Source organism: Callospermophilus lateralis, chromosome 3 (assembly GCF_048772815.1).
Source record: "Callospermophilus lateralis isolate mCalLat2 chromosome 3, mCalLat2.hap1, whole genome shotgun sequence".
NCBI classification, from domain to species: Eukaryota; Metazoa; Chordata; class Mammalia; order Rodentia; family Sciuridae; genus Callospermophilus; species Callospermophilus lateralis.
Window position 1 is genome coordinate 196,590,528 of NC_135307.1, and position 22,422 is coordinate 196,612,949.

The 22,422-nt window shown below is 61.1% G+C and overlaps 1 protein-coding gene across 1 annotated transcript in view; it reads left to right on the forward strand.

The window, feature by feature from the left end:
• Cdh4 (cadherin 4) overlaps positions 1–22,422 on the forward strand; it is a 348,119-nt gene that overhangs the window by 264,569 nt on the left and 61,128 nt on the right. The window lies entirely within an intron of this gene.

Here is a 22,422-nt window from a genome sequence, read left to right on the forward strand (position 1 = left end):
ACCTGCCTTCCCAGCTCACCCCTACGCCGTGTCCCCCAAAGCTTCTTAACAAGCACCTTCAGCCCTGAGTGACCTGGAGCTCAGGCCTCGTGTGTGTGTGTGTGTGTGTGTATGCACAGGTGTTGAGGTTAGGTGTGCGTGTGTGCATCTGGGCACACCTGGAGGTGGAGACGAGGTATGTCTGTGTTGTGTGGAAATGAGATACAGATATTGGGTGTGTGGGTGTGTGTGCATGTGTGTGTGTTAAGCATCTGTGTGTATGCACAGGTGTAGATGTTAGGTGTTGTGGGTGTGTATGCATATGTGTACTGATAAAAATATCAGGTGTGTAAAATTCTTCACCTTGTCTTGGTGCAAAGAAATTTCTAGACACAGGTAAAATGAAGTCCAACGAGAGACAAGGTGTGTGTGTGTGTGTGTGTGTGTGTGTCAGTGTGTGTGTCAGTGTGTGTGGGTGTGTGTGTCAGTGTGTGTGGGTGTGTGTGTGTCAGTGTGTGTGGGTGTGTGTGTCAGTGTGTGTGTCAGTGTGTGTGGGTGTGTGTGTCAGTGTGTGTGTGTCAGTGTGTGTGTCAGTGTGTGTGGGTGTGTGGGTGTGTCAGCGTGTGTGTCAGTGTGTGTCGGTGTGTGTGTCAGTGTGTGTGTCAGTGTGTGTGTCTGTGTCAGTGTGTGTGTCAGTGTGTGTGTCAGTGTGTGTGTCAGTGTGTGTCAGTGTGTGTGGGTGTGTGTGTCAGTGTGTGTGTGTCAGTGTGTGTGTCAGTGTGTGTGTCAGTGTGTGTGGGTGTGTGGGTGTGTCAGCGTGTGTGTCAGTGTGTGTGGGTGTGTGTGTCAGTGTGTGTGTGTCAGCGTGTGTGTCAGTGTGTGCGTGTGTGTCAGTGTGTGTCAGTGTGTGTCAGTGTGTGTGTCAGTGTGTGTGTCAGTGTGTGTGTGTCGGTGTGTGTGTCAGTGTGTGTGTCAGTGTGTGTGTCATTATGTGTGTCAGTGTGTGTGTCAGTGTGTGTGTCAGTGTGTGTCGGTGTGTGTGTCAGTGTGTGTGGGTGTGGGTGTGTGTCAGTGTGTGTCAGTGTGTGTGTGTGTCGGTGTGTGTGTCAGTGTGTGTCAGTGTGTGTGGGTGTGTGTGTCAGTGTGTGTGTCAGTGTGTATGGGTGTGTATAACTTGCTTCTATATATGCTTTCATCAGGTCCTCAGGTTGAATCAAGGAATTTATTACAGGGAATTTTATTTAATTCCAGAGTCACCAAGACATTTTGTTTCCATCCTGGCATCTTCATAAATGGATCTGTTTTGAAAAGATAGACTGACCTGAGGCTGATCTACCTCCAGGCTTAAAGGAGAAAAATAAGATGAGACAAAGACTCGGCCTCCATCCAAGCCCGCGTGCCCGTGCCCTGTGGTGTGTGTCAGCCACGATTCCTCATAAGCATTTGTTGATTGGACAGGAAGTTTTCTCGGATCTGCGTCCGTGCCAGTGGGACGCCACGTGGGGCGGTGTGAGGGGCAGGGGCAAGTGGGTGACAACTTCACAGCATCGCGGAGCCCATCTGGCTCCCGGGGACTCAATCTGCAGCCACTTACACACATTTCTGTAGCCATTGATTAGAAAAATGGATTTAGATTCTATTTCAATGCCCTGTTTTCTACCAGCGTCCAGTGGGGTTTCGGCAAACACTAGATGGGAATTTGAAAACGCCCTCAGGGGTTTTGGTCAAAAGTGAGCACATTGTCCCGAAAGCCTCTGAGCTCCTGGTGTTGGCGGCTTTGTGACAAGAGAACTTCCAGTTATCAACTCAAATGGCCCATGAGGACTTCCAGCCTCAGCAGGGAGACAGGGAAGTGCTGCTTGGGTTTTGATGGGTGGCGTGCGCGTGTGAGACCTGCGCCAGTCCCCACCACGCCGACGGGCACTCCCCCCGCCCCGGGTAACTACCCAAGTGACTGGTCACATGCTGGACCTGCCAGAGAGCAAGAGGGGCCCCTGAGATGAAGAAGGTGGGAAGGGCCACCGGGCTGTCCCTGGTCCACTGCCCTGGGCATCCCTTCAAGCCATGTTCACCGACCTCCTACCACGACCCAGACCCGGCTGGAAACTCTGGCTGTTTCTGATGAAGCTGCTGGGCTCCTTGGAGCGAGGGGAATCCCCGGGGGGTCTCGATCAGACAGCTGTGTGTACATTTGTCAGGCAAAGGTGTCAGCCTCTCTGTCCCCTGCCACCAGGACCCCTGCCCCGTGGCAGCCCAGCCCCGCACATCACCTCTGGCCTCTTGTTCGCCCCCCTGCTTCCTGCAGCAGTGTCACCTCCTGGGTGACACTCTGTTCCGTCACATTCTTGCTCAGGATTTCAGCCTCCTAAACTGGAACCTGAGGGGGAAAGGCTTCGAGCCCGGCTGCTGGACCAGCATCAGCAAACAGGTACCCCAAACAGGACGGAGGTGCCTTCCCCACGACTGTGCTGTGACAGGCCTCGGGGCCGTGAGGGGACTCGCTGTCCTGAATAGCTCCAAGGCACCCTCCCCTGGAAACGCCCCTCAGCGCCTCAGGATCCACTTCTGCGAGCAGGACGGGGGCGGGCAGCTCCGCGCATTGGCTCGACGTTTTGGAAACGGGGTAACTGCTCCACTCTCTCCTGAGCAAGGAGCTCAGGGGCTGCGTCCACACTGCCCTCCTCCCTCGCCAAGTGTAATGCACAGAAGAAACTCCCCCTCATGAGGTCAAGGTGACAGACAAGGATGACCCCTGGCGGAGGACGAAGGGGGCCCGTGTCTACGTCGCCCCTGATGACATGTGAGCTGGGGTTTCAAACTGAAAAGGGCGCTGCTTTCCTGGACCCTGTGCTCCTGGGGCCCTAGGGTCCCCAGGATGATGGAGACACTTTCAGGAGGGCTGCACAGGGCACTGGGTCTCAGGGATCCCCAGCCAGGTGACAGCAGCATGTGGAGCCACCTGGAATTTTCATTCTCCTGCTTCCTAAGAGGACCAGCCGTCCCCTCCCCACACACGGGGCAGGGGGACTGGCCATGGTTCCCTCCTTGGCACACAGCTACCATGGTGCCTTTTCCACCTCACGGTGACACCGAGCAGAGAGTGCTGACAGAGCTGCAGGGAAATGTCACCGTTTCAGATCCATGTGCCACCGAAGAGCTGGAGCAGGCCTGACGTGCCTCGGGGGCTGACACAAATCCTTCACTCCCTCAGCTCCCGACGTGCGGCACGAGGCAGTGAGAGACACTTCTCTTACAGGTGCAGAAAACCTGGGTGGCGATTCTACTGCCCAGCTGCGTGCAGAGATCCAAGCAGCCGTGTATTCTGAGAACAGGATCTCAGTGCTCCCAGGCCTCGCCTCCCGGGTGGTGATGCTGCCGCAGAACTGATATCTGTGGGAGTGATGGGCGCTTGGTGCAGGAGGCCCAGGGTGACCAGGCAAGGAGAGGCAGCCATGGCTCAGAGATGCCGCCCTCCACAAGCAGGGCCCACCGTCCCCTGGAGAGGCTCACGGCCAGCTCAGTGCAGGGAGGCGCGTGAGAGCCCCGCTTCATTCTGCTTCACCTCCCACCCGTGCCCCTCCTGCACACGCCTGGCCACCAGGGACCCAGTGTGCTCAAGTGGCCCCACTATGCCTGAGTCGTCCTAGAGCTGAGTCACTGTGAGGCCGTTTGCCATCTGGGGCACCTTGCAAGCCCCCCTCGTGGTGCTCCCCAGAGACGATGGAGGCAGCCACAGAATAACCCAAGATCCAGGGCCAGTTAGGGGCCTGGCCAGGCTCAGCCTTGGGATGGTTTCCTTCAGGGGCCCCAGTGGACCCTCTGGACCTTCGGGCTCAGCCGCATGGGAGGTGAAAAATTCAGGGAGCCGCCAGGCCGCCAGGGAAGAGCTGCAGCTACAATAGTGACTTGGCTAGAAAGCCCACTTTCCTGAGTCTGTGCTGACCATGTTGAGTCCAGTCTGTGTCCTCTCTAGAGTCTCTGCTGGGTGGGGCCTGCAGGAGGGAGGAGGCAGTGCAGTTCCCCGTGGGTGCCCGCACCCGCCTCCCCTGCTCTGCCTCAGCCTCCAGCTCCCGACATCTGACCAGCCTGTCCCGGGCTCCTGCAGGCCCAGGGGGCTCCCGCAGGCCTTCCTGAGCCGCGCCAGGCCTTGCCCTCAGCATAGGACGGGTTTAAACAGGAAGGAGCGTGTGCCGTGCCTGAGCCCGCACCCCGACCCGTGCCCCTCCCGCACACGCCTGGCCACCAGGCAGGCCTGAAGACTGAGGGACAAATGCGCCCTCCCCATGAAGGTGGACGCCAGCACAGATGGACTCTGAGAGGCCTGCACGGTGCGAGGCAGGGGGCAAGGCCCGGTGCCCTCATGTCCCGCAGCCTTGGAAGACCCCAGCTCCCACGGGATGGGGCACCAGACAGCACTCCTGCTGGCCTCGGCGGAGAGCCTGCAAGAGCCACCAGAGCCCAGGGCACGGTGACGAGGGCCAGCACTGCGGGAGCACCGCCCTGCCGCAGGGCTCACTGCTCCTCCCGCCCCTCCCAGCCTGGCCACGGGCGTGGTCTGTGAGACGCTCGCTGAGGAGTGCGAGTTGGCGGGCAGCTGTACTGACCTTCTCTGTGTCCCTGAGTGTAACTGGCTGGACGCTGTCCCCGGCAAAGGTCACTGTGGCTGGATATGCATGTTGTGGGGGCAACTCTGGGCCTGACAGGGAGGGCTGGGAGGCAGGTGTGTGCCACAGTGCCCCGGGTCACGGAGAGCCCACGTCGCCACGTGGCCAGCTCCCACCAGGCTCGTGGAGGGTGAGCCTGACAGGGTCGGCCAACACCCGGAGCTGCAGGAGTGGGAGGCAGCTGTGCCCAGCACCGTGCTGACCTCGGTCAGGAACCCCAGATGCCAGCCCTGCCACGGTGCCCCGAGTTGTCAACTCAAGAAAGATCACGGTGGCCCCGTCAGACATGGCTGGGGGCCAGAGGCCACCACTCAACCTCCGCCGCTGCCCTTAGCCACTGCTTCTTGGAGGTCTGGGTGTCAGTAGGCATTAAAATGGGGACGGAGTGGAGACGAGTCAGAGGGAAGGAGACGGAGGACACAGGCTGGGTCGGTGGCCTGAAGCCCTCCCACCAAAGCCACCTTCCCATGGGAAGCATAGGAACCCTCGGGTCCCAAGCAGGCTGCGTGGCTCCGGCTGAACAAGCACAGGCCCAGGCTCAGCAGAGTAAGGATGGGGCTCCCATGGGCTCTGAGGTGGTCTCAACCCAGACCCCAGGATACAGCAACGAGGCACCGAGGCAACGAAGGGCATCGACTCACGCTGCCCGGTGCCTTCCAGATTAGAGGCAGAGCAGCGTGAGGTGCGGGGACACCTGTGTCACTCCTGGAGTGTGGCATGCACTTGAGGACGGCCTGGCCCTTTTGTGTTCAGGGCCCCCTGACTGTGTTGGGGCGAGCCAGAGCCCATTCTGTGGCTGAACAAACTGAGGCGGAGGCCGCCTGGACTCCAGGTGTGCAGCAGCCGAGACCCCGCCTGGGTCTTCCGATCCCCTCCTGTGCGTCGGGTTGAGCATGGACCTGTGGGAAGGGAGCCAGCAGTGAGCCAGGGGACAGGTCCCCGCCTGCCAGGGGACAGGGGGCAGAGGAGCACACGGGCGAGACCGCAGTAAAGCAGGAGAGAGGGGGGCCACAGGGGCAAGGGCCAGCAGAGACCCTGCGGCTGTGATGAGGGTGACCAGGACAGGCGGGGACAGGATCCAGCCGTTGGTCCAAGTGGAAAGGGCAGGGACCAGGACGGAAGCCAGAGCCCAGGTGCTGGGCGGCCTGGGCGGGTCTGCTTGCAGGGGTGAATGAGCCCTCTGCATGGCCCCTGGGGAGGCAAGGGCTCTCTGTCCGGCCTCCCCTGTCCTCGGGCCCTGTGCTGAGGTGCCATGACATGCTCGGGCCTGGCTGCCTCCTCCAGGAGGCCCAGGGGGCCTTCTCATGGGACCTCTGTGGCCCACTGGGCTCCTTGAGAACCACACGAAGATGGCAGAGTGGCTTGTGGTTACCCACCTGGTGACCCTGGCAGGGCCAGTGCGAGGACAGGGCAGGGGTGCAGAGGTGGTCCTCCGCCCGCAGCCAGGGGCACCAACATGGTGTGGTGCCTTTGTGTGCCAGTCCTGATGCTGTCACTCTGCACACGTGAAGGCTGGGCTCAGGCCACCCGAGTCTAAGCCAGGGGAACGCTGCCCATAGGATGCACTGCCGTGGCCATCTGCGTCTGTATCTTGGAATCACAGAATCACAAGCTCTGCAATGCTCTGCCGGTCCATTCTGGGCCACGCCGTCGGCAGAGAGGGCCCGGGGGTTTGTGTCTAGCTTCGCAGGTCGTTTCTCCCGACGTTGTGGTCAACCTGCTGCTCTGTGCGACTGAGGTTTGGAGCTCTTGATCTCTGCCACCTTCCTACAAAGTGGGACGTGGTGTGCCTGAGGGCCGGCTGCCGCAGCGGGGCGTCCCTGGGGACGGCGGGTGCAACGGGGGCTCCGACTTGCTCGGCCTGCCCATGGGCCACGTCTGTGCGCCATGATTGGTGTGACATTGTGGCGTGCGGCCAAGACCATGAGAGAGATGACCCCTCGTGCTGGATGTGCACCTTGCTGGGCGGGGGCTTATGGAACTACAGGGGCCATGGGACACTACAGACGCAGCAGGGTCCCTGGGACAAGCTGGGCAGGCGGCCTGGCCCTCCTCCCTGCCCTCATGCGTTGGAGTTCTGGCTTCATGCTGAGGGCTGCTGTCTGGGTGGGGACCCGAGGTCTCAGAAGTCCTGTCCTGGCGTGGGGCCCAGGCAGCAAGCACAACCCACGGGCAAAAGGGACGGGGGGGCCCTGGGTATTCGGGAGAAGGCGACCTGGCGTTCGATGTGTCAGAGGGTGGCGGTGGCTGCGGCCTCGACTTCCACAGAGGGGGTGCCTGTGGGGTGTAGGTGACCCTGCCCACACAGGTGACAGTGTTGAGCAGACGTCATCTGTCCAGCAACTGCCTGGTGGGGAGGGGGCTCATCCCCGAGCCGGGGGTCCCAGGGTGAGGACTAGCCGTGGGCAGCCGTGTCCACCAGGAGAGAGCTGGGGTGGCTGGTCTGGCCCTGGAGGGGCTGCTCTGGGGCCGGGGTCAGGAGGCTGCCCTCACGAGAGCGCGCCCCGTGCAGCCCCTCCGAGTCTCCTCCTTTTCTTGTAATTTTGAGACACTGGATTTGAGCCATATTTACTCAGAGCTGCTGTACCTTGTACATTTGGAAATATTAATTCTGACCTTTCAGAACTCCAAATTAAGCCTTCCCAACACAAAGGAAAGGCTGAAGAGCAGTGAGGGGGGGTACAGGGGCTGGGGGCTGCCGCTGGGGCCCAGGATCCCTCCCTGTCCTTGAGCAGGGAAGAGATGTCCCCTCGGGGAGAAGGCCAGTCGGGCTCGCTGCCTCCCGCCCCTCCCCAGGCTGAGGCTGGTGTGCTTCGGGTGCCACCCCTCTTGGCGTCCAGAGGAAGCGCAGCCTCTCTGGAGGCTGGCGGCTACATCCTGGTGGGTGGAGCATCAGGGCCCCTCTGGACAATCTTGAATTTTGAAGACAAGCTGGAAATATGGATTTTTAACATGTGAAGTTGCTGCTCTCTGATCTCCAGCCCTGGCAGAGCTTCCAGTCCTGGCAGGAGTGCCGTGGTGGCACTTGGTGGCTGCGGGAACTGCTGAGGATATTGAGTGGTATCCCTCGCCACTGCCCACTAGACACCATCAGCACAACCCCAGCTGCCTCCAAATCATGCCAATGTCCCCCAGTGCCAGCCAGGGTGTCAGAGGCTGCCCCAGACCCCAATGGACTGGTGCTCAGTCTCACGGCTGCGGCCCCTCATCTGGGTCACATCGCCACCCCTGCACACGTCCTGGGAGCTTCGGCCCAGTCACGCCGTCCTCTCCTTGGACACAGGCACACTGCGCAGGCCACGGTCCTCGACTCTTGGACCAGGCCACCATCAGGAATTTCAGGGGACCTGGAAAGCTGCACACCCCCAGCCAGGGCAGGTGGTGTGTGAGGCTCCCCAGGGCAGCCTCGCCTTGCTCTGCAGCGTAAGCCCATAGCCCGGAGTCTCCTCATTGCCATTTGGTTTACGTGTGTGGCAACCTCCTTGTTCTAGGGGCTCCAGCCGGCAGGGCTATGAGGACTGCAGGTGCTCAGGTCACAGTCCCAACAGCCGCTCTCCATCCTGAGGCCAGGGCGACTGAAGGCTGCTCAGAGAAGCAGCTGCCATGCCTTCTCCCACCACCACCAGGGGACCTCCCCGCGGAGACCCAGCCTCATGGGCTGAGCCCCGCGGGTCCAGATGGGGTGGATATAAAAGGCTGGGTATTGCCACATTGCCAGGGGCTCCCAGCCTGGCTGCCACCAGCAGGCTGCCCTCTCCGCCCACAGCAGCCCTGAGTCTGAAGCAGGGGGATTTTAAATGCACTGACGCCCGCAGAATAACCAAGAGGCTCCGTTTGCCAGGAGCCGGGCCCTGCTGCACAAGCTGTGCCAACAGTGAGAACCACATCACCAGTGACAAATCCACGCCCAGCCTGCCCACCCCCGTGTGAGGTGCAGGGTGCGAGCCTCTTGGAACTCCCACGCTGCTCTGTTCCCTTAAGGAGCCTGCGGATTTGCCCTGCCCAGCTGGGTTTGGGTCTGACGGTCCTGCTTACCACATGGGGAACCCCGGGGACTGAGCTGCTCCCTGTTCCCGTGTGACTGGGGCTTAACCCAAGTGACTAACACACAGCTGGCCAATGCTGCCTTTGGATTGGTGTTACTGGAGGGACATTGAGGGGGCCGAGAAAATCAAGAGGAGCCCGAGACCCCCAGCGGCCCCAGCCATCACCCCAAGGCCCTGATCACTGGCAGCAGACTGCAGTGGCCTTCTGTGGCAAGGGCTCAGGGGTCTGCATCTGGCCTCGCTGGCCCTGCCCCGGTCCCTCCACCTCTGCCCCCTCCCTCCACCTCTGCCCCCTCCCTCCACCTCTACCCCCTCCCTCCACCTCTGCCCCCTCCCTCCATTGCTCACTCAGGCAGCCACGTCCCCCAGGGCCAGGCACTGTGTGTGCAGAAACAGCTGAGAAGGCAGACCCCTGCCCTGGCCCTGCTTTACAGAAGATTCGGGGACCAAACCTGCAATTCTGAACACCCCAAGTTTGGCGAAATGGCCAACACCGTGGCACAGAACTCTGTGTTCTGTAGACGGCTCTACCCTGCCCCGGGGCTGTGCTTGTGTGGCGGTGTGCTGGGCCCTGGGTCAGTGACCTAATTCCTACACAGTGTCCCTGAAGTAGCCATGCGTCATGTGGGGGGTCTGCTCTCTGGAGACCCCAGGTGATTCACTGTGTCAGTGGCTGCTGTTTGGATTCAAAGGCTGGAGATAAACCTGGCCCTGTGTGGCGGGCTCTCCTCCTCCACGTCAGTGCGCTGGATGTCCCTAGGACCCGCCACCACCCAGCCCAGCCTCCCGCATGGCCCTCAGCAGCCCCCCTCAGAACCCGGCTCTGGCAGCCTCCTCTGTTGTTCTCCCTGAAACGTGGACAAAAAGCCAGACTAGATCTTGGTGTACGGAGAAGCCGGGAAGGTGCCCTCAGGCCCTGGGGTGAGTCGGGCTGACCGGTCCCCAGATACCACAGGGCCACGAGGTGGGGGATGGGGTCACCTGCCGCTGCCTTGTTGAGCAAGACCCTCCGCCCTCCGGGAGGCGGTGGACTCAGCCTCAGGACTCCCGTCCTCTGTGCTTACTGCCCTCTTGCCTGCTATGACTGTGGCAGGGCCACACTGATGGCCAGGGCCATTCTGCCTGCCAGGAGGTCAGCGCTGGTACCCACAGGGACCAACCTGGGGGACACAGGCAGGATGCCGCAGGCTGAGGAAGAGCAGGGAAGCGTGAGGGTGCGTGTGGGAGTCCCCGTTGGGTAGTGGGGCTCCTCCCGGGAGTGGAGGGGAGTGGGCTGCCTGGCCAGATCCCTCCTTTGCGTGGAAAGTGACCTCGTGCACTTACGAGTGGTCAAGTATCAAAAGTAACCCATCACCCCAAAGTTAGCACTTCTGGCCCCCCGTCCTGCGGCTTAGGACCTGGGGAGCGGCTTCGTGGGCTGCTCTGGCTCAGGTCAAGCTGACCGCCTGAAGGCTCGGCGGGGCTTAGAGATCCAACTGCTTCCAACCTGGCTGCTGGCAAAGGCTCCGGGTCCTTCCACGGGGCCCCGTCCACGGGCTGCTTGGGAATCCTCAAGCCATCCAGACACCACAGGTGGAAGGCCCAGTCTAGCAAGCCATCCGTGGTCATTTCTGTGGTCTTCCGGTGGACACAGTTGGCCCTGCTTGGTGAGGGGAGCGGCACCCTGTGCGTAGGAGGCAGAGCTGGGTGCCGTCTCAGGGCTGGCTGCCGGGAGCAGGGAGCTGGGTGTTGGCCAGGCTGGTCGGGGAAGACGGTGGGGGCTCCTCCTTTGTCCCACTCCTCTGAGGCTCCTACCCCTGCCCCCGTCCCTCTTCACCTCCTCCAGGAAGGCTTGCTGTGGGTGCTTCTCCAAACCATGCCAGGCCCCTGCTCACAGGCAGCTTGTCAGCGGTCATGACCATGGGCACAGAGGTTCAGGGAAGTGCTGGGGGATCTGCTGCAGGGCCCGGCCTGGGATCAGCTCCTGACAATTCACTGTTACCATATATTACAGAAGTGCCAGCATGGGACAGAGATTGGACATGAAAAGCAAAGGCTGGTCCCCAGCCAGATGGACAGAGCATGGGCTGGGGCCTGGCCAGGACCCCTACAGGGCCACCAGCTCCGTGGCTCCCACCCATGAGCATTACCCAATAGTGTCAGTCTCAGAGTCAGAGCCCCGCAAATGAGCAAGGAGACAGGCACAGCACCGGCACCAGAGGGTACAGCTGGCCACTTCCAGGGGCTTTACTGACCCCAGACCACCAGAAGTGCCATCCAAACGTCAGATTGGTCATGAGCCCAGGCCTCACGCATGCCAGGCAGGCGTCCCTCCTGAGCCACGCCCCATCCCTGGTCACTTCTTCACGGTGGTCTCTTTGGCCACTAAAAGGTTATCTGGGGAGCGTGCAGGTTCTTAAGGAAGAGCAGAGGACACCCACCACGGTGGCATCTGCTACTCCCGAGACCCCCTTGCCCTCCCAGAGCCCGAGGCTGTGGCGTGGACCGGAGGCAGGGGGTCCTGTCTCGTTCCTTTTTCTCTTTCCACACAGATGGCACGAGCTAATTATTCTCATTTGCGCAGCACCTTACACCTCCGTGGGCTTTTTCAGAAGGTTGGAAAACAGATGATCACGTCTGTTTTTGTAGCGTGTGAGAGTTTTTCATTAGCAGGATCGGGGGACCATCTGTGTATTGCAGTGAAAAGTGGCCCCCAGCAGCGAGTTGAGAACTTTGAGACAAAGGCTGAGCGGGATCTTTCTCACTGTCCAGTTCTCTTGCCTGGGAGCCTCAGGAGCAGAGCCCACAGCTACGGACTCACCCTGAGGGAAGGACAAGCCATGCCAGGAGGGTCTGCACCGCCCCCAGGATGGCCTCCTCTGTAACCTTGACTTGGTGGTTTTCCCCAGCCCAGAGTAATATAACCCAGAGAACTTTCCAGAACAATCAGTAGCCAAAGTCCCTCTGCTGCCTGCGGTTATGTGTCCTTCAACAAGTTAGCCACTCTCAGAGCCTGGTGTCCTAGTGAAGTCCCATCGGGGAGTGTTCAGGACGGACGGTTCCAGAGGGGGAACAGCGGTTGCTGGCCATGCACCGTCCCCTGCCTGCAGGCCCTGGACCTCACTCTGCATCAGGCACCCTCCCAGGAGCCCCATTGCTGAGCCAGGGTTGGTGCTTAAAGCCACACAAGGTGGCCAGCATGGACTCTGTCCACTCACCCCACAGTCCCTGTCCCAGGCCCTGGGCCACAGAAGGGTCTGCCTCCAGAAGGACTGTCAAGGTGTGGGGAGGAAGGGACAGGGTCCATGTGGAACAGGCAGTGGACAGAGGCCACCACTCCTGCTGTCCAGGCCACCTGGACCAGGTGCTCATTCATCCACAGACACCGCACAGCACCCTGTGTGCCCAGCCCTGTGCTGGGTGCCACAAGACGTGGCCACCTGGAAGGGGCCCAGCCTTGCAGCACCTGCCAGACAGTCACCAAAGGGCCACCAAAGGGGAGGATCAGACCTCTGCTGTGGCGGAAACGAACTGCCACCCAGTTAAGGGCTTAAATGGCATGAAACATGGCAGTCCTCAAGGCCGCACGACCCACAGGCCTCGGGCAGGGTGGGGCCTGGTCCCTCCGTTTCCTGCCTATTCCAGCTCCAGGGCCACCTGTGCTCCAGTGGCCTCCTCCACCCTCAGGGTTGGAGTACCCCAGTGCCCACCTCTCTGACTCTGACCTCTAGCTTCCCTCTTTTGAGGCCACCAGATAATCCAGGACGATCTCCCACTGGAAGATCCTTAACTTAATCCCACCTGCACAGGCCCTCTGTCTGTGAGGCGCAGCCTCTGGTTCTGAGATTACGGGCCTTATCTGGCCTCCACCCACAGATCCTGTCACGCTGCCACATGCCCAGCAGGAAAATAAAGCAGGTATGAGATAGAGGGCGAGGACAGAGTGGTCAGGGAAGGGGCCTGAGGGAGTGACGGCCCCCTGGGGGAAGGAAGAGCAGGTGCCTTGAGGGGAGAAGGTGCAAATGCCCTGGGGTGCTGACCGTGGGAGGGGGCATATGGACATGAGCCGCTGGGAGCCCCGCACAGGGCTGAGGAGCCATGGAGGACCAATATCAGGTGGCTGGACCCTCCAACCAGCATTGCAGGCTGCAGACAGTCACCAAAAGGCCAGTCAGCAAGGCAAGGCCGGTGCGGGGGTGGGAGGCCCTCACTGTGGACATAGGGCTGAGAGTTGGAGAGGCTCATGAGGCTGGGTGGCCTGAGAGGCCATCTCCTGTGGGCTAGGAGGGCCAAGTTCAGATCCTGGACCTGACTCAGGGTCATGGAGCCCTGCAGAGGCCTTGGGACCATGGGTAGTCAGACAAAGAGGGCCCAGCCATGCATACAGGAGGCCCTCAGAGGTGCCATGGTGGCTGCCCGGCAGGAGGGAGGGCAGTGACAATGGGAGGGCCTGGGCAAACAGGCGGTCTTGGTCCACAGGCAGCACTGGGCTGGATGGGGTGGACCAAAAGGGTAAGCAAAGAAGGGGCAGCCACTGGTGCGAAGCACCCCTGCCTCCTGCTGGGCTGCGGTCCAGGGCAGCCCCACCCTGGGCACCTGGACACCTGGGCAACCCGGGGAAGTGAACACTGCACATCCAGCTCCCTGAGACAGCCTGGGCTCCTGTCAGGGGGCAGGAAGTCACATGTAGCGTGAGCAGAAGCAGCAGCAGAAGCTTCTGGGACGCCCCATCTGCGGCTTGGCAAGTAAGGACAGAAGGTGCCGGAGGCCGGCTGAGGAGGCTGTGGGACAGAGCTGCTCTCTCCCTTGCAGCCACTCCCGCCTGTTTTCTCTTCCTGACGTCTTGGAGGAACCTAATCCCTCTCTGCCTGGGCAGATGTGCAAAGCATGCACAACAGAGCAGAAAGGACACTTGTGCAAGGCAGCGGCACATCCCAACCCAGTAGGCTGCCCGGCACCTGGCCCTGGGGCTGCCGGGCTGTAGGTGCGTGTGCTCTGCTGGGGGCCCTTCTGGGATGCTGAGCCTTGTCCTGTCTGTGGTATCCCCACCTGCCCCCAGGCCTCCTGCAGGGCAGGACTTTCTCCCAGAAGTCTTGGAAGTCCTGTCCAGGGCAGACTCCAAACTGTAGCCCCGCCTCTTAATAATGCCTGCAGCCACATATCTCCACCCCTGTGTGAGGACTGGCACCATGAGCCCCAGGAGGCTGTCCCCAAGGGCTTTGTTTGGTGATCTGTTTCTGCCTGGGTGATTTTTATTCATGCGCAGCTCAGAGAAAGATGCAGCTCACCTCTGGATTTCCGAGTGCAACGTGAGGACTTCTCCGTGTCATTTCTGGGTCTTCCGGGTACAGCCGCGGAGGCTGCGAGGCTTCTATTTCTTGATTTCAAACACAGAGATGCTTTTCCTCCAGAAAAGCATGAAATGTGCAAAAACATTAGTGATATTGCAAAACGGTTGCATGAAATAACTAGAAATATTTCACTAACTACATTAACCTTCGTTTGCTTCTCTTTCCACCCAACACAGAAATGCTTCCTCCCAGTTCTTATCTGGGTCCTCTGTGTACTTGCTACTTTAGATCACAAAGCTGCAGAGCTGCGCTGTGCTCACCTGTGGGGGGCAAGCCTCAGGGAGCTGGGGAAGGCCCTCGGGTCCTGTGCAAGCATCTGTTAACCTTGTCCCAAGGAAGCTCCCCTGTTCTTTCCTCCTGGGGAGTGGATGATCCCTGGGAGCTCCTGTTTCCCTTGTAGTCGTTCCTGAAGTCGAGATGCATTTGCAGCCCAGACTGTGGTGGGAAGCAGCTTGCTGCTGGGACGCAGAGGGGCAGCGGGCCCTTGCTGTGCCGGCTGTGCCACTCAGACGCGAAGCCAGCGCTGGGCCACCCGCTGACCGAGGAGCCAGTGTCTTGGTTCCTCCCAGTGCCTCGCATCTCTCAGCCACGGTGACAGTGGAGAGCAGCACAGAGGCTCTGGCTGTGTCACCAGCGTCCTCGGGGTGTGCAGGTGGCTTCCCTCCCAGCAGAGTGCTTTCACGGGAGCCGATTCATGGCCCCTCTCTTTAGAGAGGCTCCTCCTGCTGAGCAGCCAGGTCCAGAGCCGCCCCTGGGTGCCCTTACCTGACCCTGCTCTGGGAGGGATTCCGGGTCCTGGCTTCGGCCCAACAGGAGACGGGGCAGCAGTGAGGTGTCACCATCCAGGGGTCTTGGGTTCAGTGTCTCCGTTCAGCACAGAATTGCAGAAAGGCCACAGAGAGGGCGAGCAAGCAGCAAAAGTGACCGTAACGGACTCCTCCGGAGAGCAGGGGCCCGAGCGGAGTCTGGTGGGGAGTCGGCTGGTTCTTTTCATGGCTCCTGGAACCTCCTCCTTCCCTCCCGCCTCCCGTCCAGTGCCCCTCGCTGTGTGCCCACCCGCCGTCCCCACGTCAGCTTTAGTTTCTGTTGGGTCCCTGCTCAGGAGCAGGAGTGTGTGTCTGTCTGACCGGGTCCCCACTGTGTCCCCGAGCACTTTCATAAACCAGGAAGTGGACCTCTTGGAAGACCCCATGCTCCTTGACCTGGCCCTGCCCTGCCCTCTCACTGGCCGTCCTGCCCTGGCTGCCTCTGCCCTTGTACATCTCCCTCGAGATCTGCCAGGGAGCGGTGCAGGGGCGCCTTCCTGCCCTGCTCACTGCCTCGTCCCCTGTGTGACGGTGGCTTGCTCTTCTCCGCCGTGTGATGGTGTGGCCATCAGCAAACGCGCTCCTCCCTGGATCACCCACACGTGGCCTCCAAGTGCAGCACTGTGCTGGGGTGTCCCCGGCTTTGCTCGCCAAACGCCCTCCAGGTGAAGGCCGCCATTTCCATGTGAGAAGGAGCTGTGGCTTCAGTCTCCCTCACCACAGCGAGTCGGCAAACCTGCGGGGCTTCAGCCCATGCCTGGGGGCTTGAGGGCTGGTGCTGGTCAGACATGAAGTCCAGAGACACCCAGCTCCTGAGGCCACACGGCGCCAGCCCTTCCCAGATAGCATGCTTGCTGCTTGGCCTGGTCACACTCAGCGCAGAGCAGGTGTGGCCAGGAAGTAGGCCGGGTGCCTGGACGTCCTCCACACGCCTTCTCCTTCAGAGGCCGGGAGGGTGCAGTCTGAAGGCCACCTTTCTCTGAGAGCCTTTCCTTCCTAAAGAAAGCCCGGAGCCTTCTTCCACCGTCCTGGGCTGGGCCGCAGCAGGAGCCCAGAGTCACTGGGACAGATGGAGTTCTGGCTATCGGTGGGCTGTGCTGGTGGGAGGGTCAGGCAGGTGGCCCAGATGATGGGCTGCACGGTGGGCTGGCCAACCCCCTCAGGGAAGAGCCCACAGGATGGAGGACAGATGCCCGCGCCCTCCCTGTGCCTCCTGCCTTCCCGGTTCCCAGTGTCTGAATAACTGGGGAAACATCACCCCTGCTCCATTGACCTGTGAAGTCCCCTGTCCCCCAGGAGAGCACGCCGTGATATGATGCGTTCGGCTGGGCTTCCTCCCGTACCCTAACAGCGGTCCTTCATCCAGCTCCCCCGTGGAAACTGTGCAGGGTGATCACCCAGGAGAAGCGCCTCATTTGCATTATGCCCTGTGCACAGGGCTCCCTGGGGCAGGTGTGGGCTTCATCTCTGGAGAGCAGCTTGGAGGACTCTTGGAATGGGCAAGGACCACAAAAGGCACGCGGCAGTCGCCACCAGGCTGACTCCCTCGGCCAGCCACAAATCAGTCACTCGGGTGGAGCTCAGAGGCACGCCCATGTGCCCTGCCCTGGTGTGGAGGCCTGGACACCGGCCGTCTGGACGCAGGGAAGCAGGGCAGGTGGCCTGTGTGCAGGGGCTCTCCCATCTGTGGAGGAAAGGGGTGGCAACATCGCCCAGGGCAGCAATCACAGGACCCCCACCCTGGCAGTCGGGGAGCCACCGGCTGAGCACTTGCTGCCGCTCATGTCGTAGTGACGTGTCCTGACACAGAGCCCACACGGCCTGGTTCTACCTCCTCCCTCCCTGGAAGCCAGGGGTGGCTTCGGCAGTGACATGGGAGAGGAGCGAGGTGTGGCCCCTCGGGGCCTCAGGAGCTGGGTGCGCTGCCCTGGACCCCACGCCGACACCACTGCTCAGCTGTCACAGGAGCAGAGGGCGCCCCTCCACCCCATGCCAGGCGTGTGACTAGAACTCAAGCCCTGGCGTTTCAGGTGACAAGCCTCGTGGCAACTGAGCCCAGCCCTGTCGGCAGGCTGCCCCGAGCTGCAGTTGCTTCCGGCGACGTCACAAGTCCCGTGGATGAAGCAGAGCTGTGGTGTTCTTCCCACGTCGGGTGGACTTCGCTTCCCTCACTGACCTCTGCTTCCCCAGGGACCAGACGTCCACGGAGGCCTTAGCTCCCACTCCTGGGAAGGAGCAGCCCCACCTCTGCTCCACCTCCCCAAGACTCCCCTGGGCCTGGCAGACCGTGCTCAGGTGGGGTGGCCTCTGGGCCGTGGGGGTCGGTCCTGCTCTCCCCTTGGTCCCTGCCCAGCTCCCCTTCCAAGAAGCCCCCCCCCCCCAGGCAGCAGCTGGGGCCACTTTAGACGATTCACATGCCTTCCTGTCAGCTTCTGTTCCCTGGGTACCCAGAGCCTTCTGAGAGCCGGGTCGCTCTGCTCAAGGTGGGGTCCGCCTGGAGCCGCTAAGGAACAAACATGCAGGGCCTGGTGCCCACCAGACGCTCCCTCTCCAGGCCCACAGACACCCTGAGAGTCTGCCCATCTCAAGACCCCCAGCATCCCAAAGCCACAGGAGTGTGGGACGAGGCCTGAGCAGAGGCCCGGGAGAGGCTGCTGTGAGCTACGGGAGGAGACGTGTTTGCATTCCTTATTTACTTCAGAAAAATGGCTGGCAGCCGACCTGCACATGTTTGCGGAGGGAGCCAGGCTGGTAAAGTTCAGGCTCTTGTTTGGATTCGGCCCCAGAAACCTGAAGCTGAAGATGAGCCAGATGCATGGGCTGCCGGCTGCCGGCGCCCTGCACACCCACAGAGGGGAGTCCCGGGGCCCTGCACCCACGGAGGGGGGTCCAGGGGGCTGCACCCCAGGCTCTGCTCTTCCACTGCTCTAAGCAGTCGTCCCGCCCGCCCAGGCCCTTGCCTGTCCCCAACCCAGAGTGACATCTGTGAGCCCTCACTTCTGGGGCAGCTGAGGGCTGAAGCAGTGGCTAGGGGGTAGCAAAGGTCAGGACTTGTCTCCTGTGAGATCCCAGCACAGGCCCCTCACTCAGAACCCTGGGGGCTCTGGACAGTGTGCACTGAGATTGGCAGAGACTCGGACTCCAGCCCTCTCCTGGGAAGGTCAAGCCCTGCCCGTTCCCAGCCCCAAGTTAGCTTCCAAGTTCAAGGCCTTCCCAAGAGAGTCATGCCAAGGCTGAGGGCACCTGAGGGGACACAGGCACAGGCCCCCACCCGGGCCGCCCCTGGGTGTGGAGGAGTCTGCTTCTTAGCTCTCCCCTCTAAGTTTTCCTCCTGGTGGTAGGTGGGCCGTCAGGGGCAAAGACACATTTTTTATTTATGTGTATGGTTTTAACTCAAAAGGACAGAGGGTGAAGAAAGCCGTCCTGAGGGGTGTGGGTCGTGAAACCTCCTGTTCACGCAGTTTTCACCCGTCCTCACTGTCCCACCAGCTCAGGAGCAGCCGTACCAGGTTCTGCCGTCCACGTGCAGACACCAGCCTAGGACTGGCCCTGCCAAGCTGCGTGGCAGGCTGGGGCCAGAAGGCCCTGGGGCCCCTCTGCCAGAGCGCCTTCCCCTCCGGCCGGGCACTCCCTGGGTCACAGCTCCACATGGGCACAGGGGACCCACCGCCAGCCTCCCCTCTCCTTTCCTGCCAAGAGCCGCTTTGTGACAGCTTGGAGCGGAAGAGACCATGACCCCCCATGGAGCGAAGAGACCGCGACCCCCCCACACCCCCAGCCTGAAGGGACAAGCCAGAGCAGGAGCAAAGCAGAGACGGGAGGCGACCCAGCCTGCACTCCTGCTAAAATGGAGCAGGAGCCCACCAGGGCGGGAGCCACCGGAGGCCCTTCCCTGCCGCAGTGGGCGGGGCCTCTCAGGAGCGAGCTCCACCTGAGCCTTAATTGCAAATGATTTCATTAGCAGTCCTGATGTGCAAGTCGCTAATGAGAGAGAGAGGCTGGCAGCTCTAAAAATAGCCCGCTCCCCGGGTCCTGTTTCTTGTGTTTTAAAGACACATCCGGCTGGCTCCTCGGAGCCCTGCTGCCAGCTCCAACGTCTCTCTCTCTCACCACCTCAGAAGTGCAGGGTTCCAGTGTGTGATCAGAGCATTGTTTTGTGGCCACAGCACAGTTCCCCTGTAAGCCGTCCTAGGGCCACGTGGCCTGCTGCCCCTGCAGACAGGGAAGCAGTGACCATGTGCCACTCGCTACCTGTCCCCACTCGCCCGCCTCCCTAGAGCCAGCAATTAAAAGCAGTGAGATAAAGCCCACAGCCTCCTAGCAAGGAGCTGCCCCTTCTCCGGTCACCCCAGGCACTTTAGCAGGCTCTGCACCACGAGGCAGGGGCAGGGGGCGTGGGCACCATCCTGGAGAATCAGAAGGGCTGCCAGTGCTTTGTGGAGCACAGGGAGGGAAGTGGCGATCCTCAGATTTCAGAACTGAAGCCAGAAGATGCCTGGCACCCCTCCTGGGCTCATTGACATGTGGGGAGCCCGGCTGCAAGTTCTCTGAACACTGGAGACTCCTGGGCGGAGTGGGCTTCCTGTGCCCTGCTCGTTGGCCCTGGTGAACTGGGCCCTGAGTGCTCCCTGGGAGGAGGAGGTGCCACCTGTGGGGCTGGTCCTGCACCCTGCCGAGAGGGAGCCCACCCGTAAGTCTTGGGAGCTGATTCCCCATCCCTGGACCAGGGCAGAGGCCCTCTCCTTGCTGCGGTCTGGACCTGGCCACTGGGGTGCACAACTCCCAGGGACTCTAGGGGCAGACTTGTCACCGTGTTCTCTCTGTGATGTGCACAGTTCCTGCAGGTCAGACGTCCAAGCTCCTGGGGGAACCGATTCCCAGGGCTGCAGCCGGCGGGCACCTCCACTCGCTGAGGCTCCGTGTGCTGCTCCGTGGCTCCCGGCTCCGAGCTCCGCCTCGCTTGGGCTCTCGGACTTGGTCCTTTGTGGCACTGGGGACTCTTCTCCCAGATATCAGGTTCCTCTGTCTCCACCTGCCACCAGCTCAGGTCCTCCCCTGGGAGGGGCACATGGAGCGCCAGGTGCACAGCCCCTGCCCTGGCAGGTCAGGAGGCCTCTGAGGGAGAGGGAAGGAAGCAGAGCTCCCAACCCATCCAGGGACACTGTGCGACCGGGACCTGGTGGCCCAGGCACCCTCTCCCTGTCATTCTAGCAGTCGGGAACTCGGGGCTCAGGAGCCACTGGAATGCTTTTCTTTAAATTGAGGTAAAATTCACACAACATGATCTCACCATGGTGATGCACCAGAGATGCCCAGGACTCCAAAGTTGTCACTCCACAGCCTGTCCCCAGCAGAGCCAGAGAGGGAACCCCACATTCCGGCCACCCCACATGGACACCTCAGGGGTCCCTAGTCTGGCTAGGGCTCCAGTTTGACTCCATAGCAACTGGGCAGGCCAATGCCCTGTCACTGTCCCTAAGGGCCTGGGTTCTGTCCCATTCCCAGGTGGAACCCCACTGCCAGGTGCTAGGGGGAGCCCAGCAGGTGTGCAGTGGACAAGCCCATGTGACCTTGGCTAAGGGCCTTGGTCCTGGGGCCTGTGTCATCACTGAAGCAAGTCATGAGGTACTCGGGCCAGTTGTCATGAAGGCCTGGCCCGGTGTGACGAAGGACAGGGCCAGGTGTGCTGAAGGACAGGTGTGATTAGGGCCTGGACAGGTGTGCTGAAGGACAGGGCCAGGTGTGACGAAGGCCTTGGGCCCACGGTTCCCCTCACTGCTTTCCCCGTTGCTAATTCTGGGACCACCATGTCCCTGAAGACTGGGCGCTGCAGGCTGGCTCCACATGGCCTGGCCTTCCCCTGCAGTGCTCAGCATTCTGAGGCACAGTGAGGAGGGACGGATGTCCCGGGTCCTGCAGGCCTCAGTGGTCCACACTTTCATCCCCTGGAATCCAGCAGATGGGCTCCTTCAGGCAGTGCCTGCGGCCCGCTCTCCAGCCAGCCTCACAGAGCTGGGCAAGAGGAGGCCCAGGGTCCACTGAGATCTTCTAATGAGCTTCAAATCCCTCCTGTTCCTATCACCTCAAGAAGGTGATGCGTGTCCCTGAGCCTCAGTTTCCTCACATGTAAAATGGGAACATCCGAGGACGGTGGCTCCGCGGCTGCCTGTGCGGGCAGCTCAGAGACTGCGCTCCTCCCCAGGGCAGCGTGGTGCTCATGGAGAGGTGGCGGGAGCTCTGTGCCTGTTTTTAGAAAAACCCAGCCACTCGGTCATGTGCCCCTACAGAAGCACCATCTCTCCTGCTGCTGTCCGCTCTGTCCGTCCATCTCCGGAGAAATTCTGTCTCTGAGAACAAAGGAGCTGCCTGTGGTCATGCTCCCCTCCCGCCAGGCGCCAGCTCTTGTTGCATACTGGTCAGTGGCTGCTGGGTGGCAGAGAGGATCGACCCGCTCAGTCTGTGGCGGATTCCAGTCTGTTTACCACTGGGGCAAACAGTGCTGTAGAGCAGTTTGGGATTCTCCTGTCACCTGGAAAAAACGGTCATTGCTCCATCCTTCCAGGCAGGGTTGGTCCAGGGAAGCACAGCCCGGGCCTCGTGCGCCCCATGGTCAGCAGAGTCGCCGCCAGAGCTCTGGGGCTGGCCGGCTTGCTCTGGACCAGGGGGAAACCCTGGCATCTGCACATTTTAAAACCTTATGCTCCACCCATGAGTGGGAGGTGCCGGGGACCAGGAGACACCTGAAGTAGTGAGGTTCCCAGTCCAAGGTGGGCTCGCGGGAGCCGCTTGGCAGACGCAGCTACGAGTCGCCCTGTGTTTGCTTGGGAATAAATAGTCATTAAATAATGCACGCAGTGACGGTGGCGTCCCTCAGAGCAGCCCTCCACCAGGTGCTTGGAGCCCACATTTTGACGAACACTGGGTGACTGTCCCATGCCTCTGTCAGCAGTCTGGACAGTGGCTGGTGGTGCTTTGTGATTGACCGTGGCAATAGGCGACATTTGCAGAAAACACGCTTCAGAAATGCACAAATGTGGCCCACGCATGTGCTGCTCCTGAGTCGTCTTTCTCTGCAACCGAGTTAAAAGTGGCCTTGGTGCTGGCGCCACAGGGAGGGGCTGGAAATTTGGTTCCGTGATTAATGTTTGGGGAGCAAAGCGATGTGTGGTACCCAGCGGTGTCACTAGACCGACTCCTCCACTCTGCTGGCAACTAACCAGGAAAGCACGTGGCTGGGCCAGGCCTGCCCGGTCCCCCCCGCCCGGCCTGCCCCAGGCCTCTTACAGCCGCCATTCTTGCTCAATGAGCCGATCTGAGTTCTGCTCCCAGGACTCCCCTGCCGTCAGGGACAGTCCCCGAATGCCAGCTTCCTCGGCTTCCTTCCTACACACGGTTTTTCTTGGGCAGAAATAGATTTATCAGGGCTTTGACGGGCAGCGGGGGTTTGCGTGAGGCAAGGGGGTGACCAGGAAGTGTCTCTGGGTTGGTGGTGCCCACCGGGCACTCACAGACTGTGGCGAATGCCAAGGGAGCACAGGGAGCCGCGTCTGCCCAGGGGAAGCAGCTGCATTAGGACAGTGGTGCGCCCCTGGGGGTC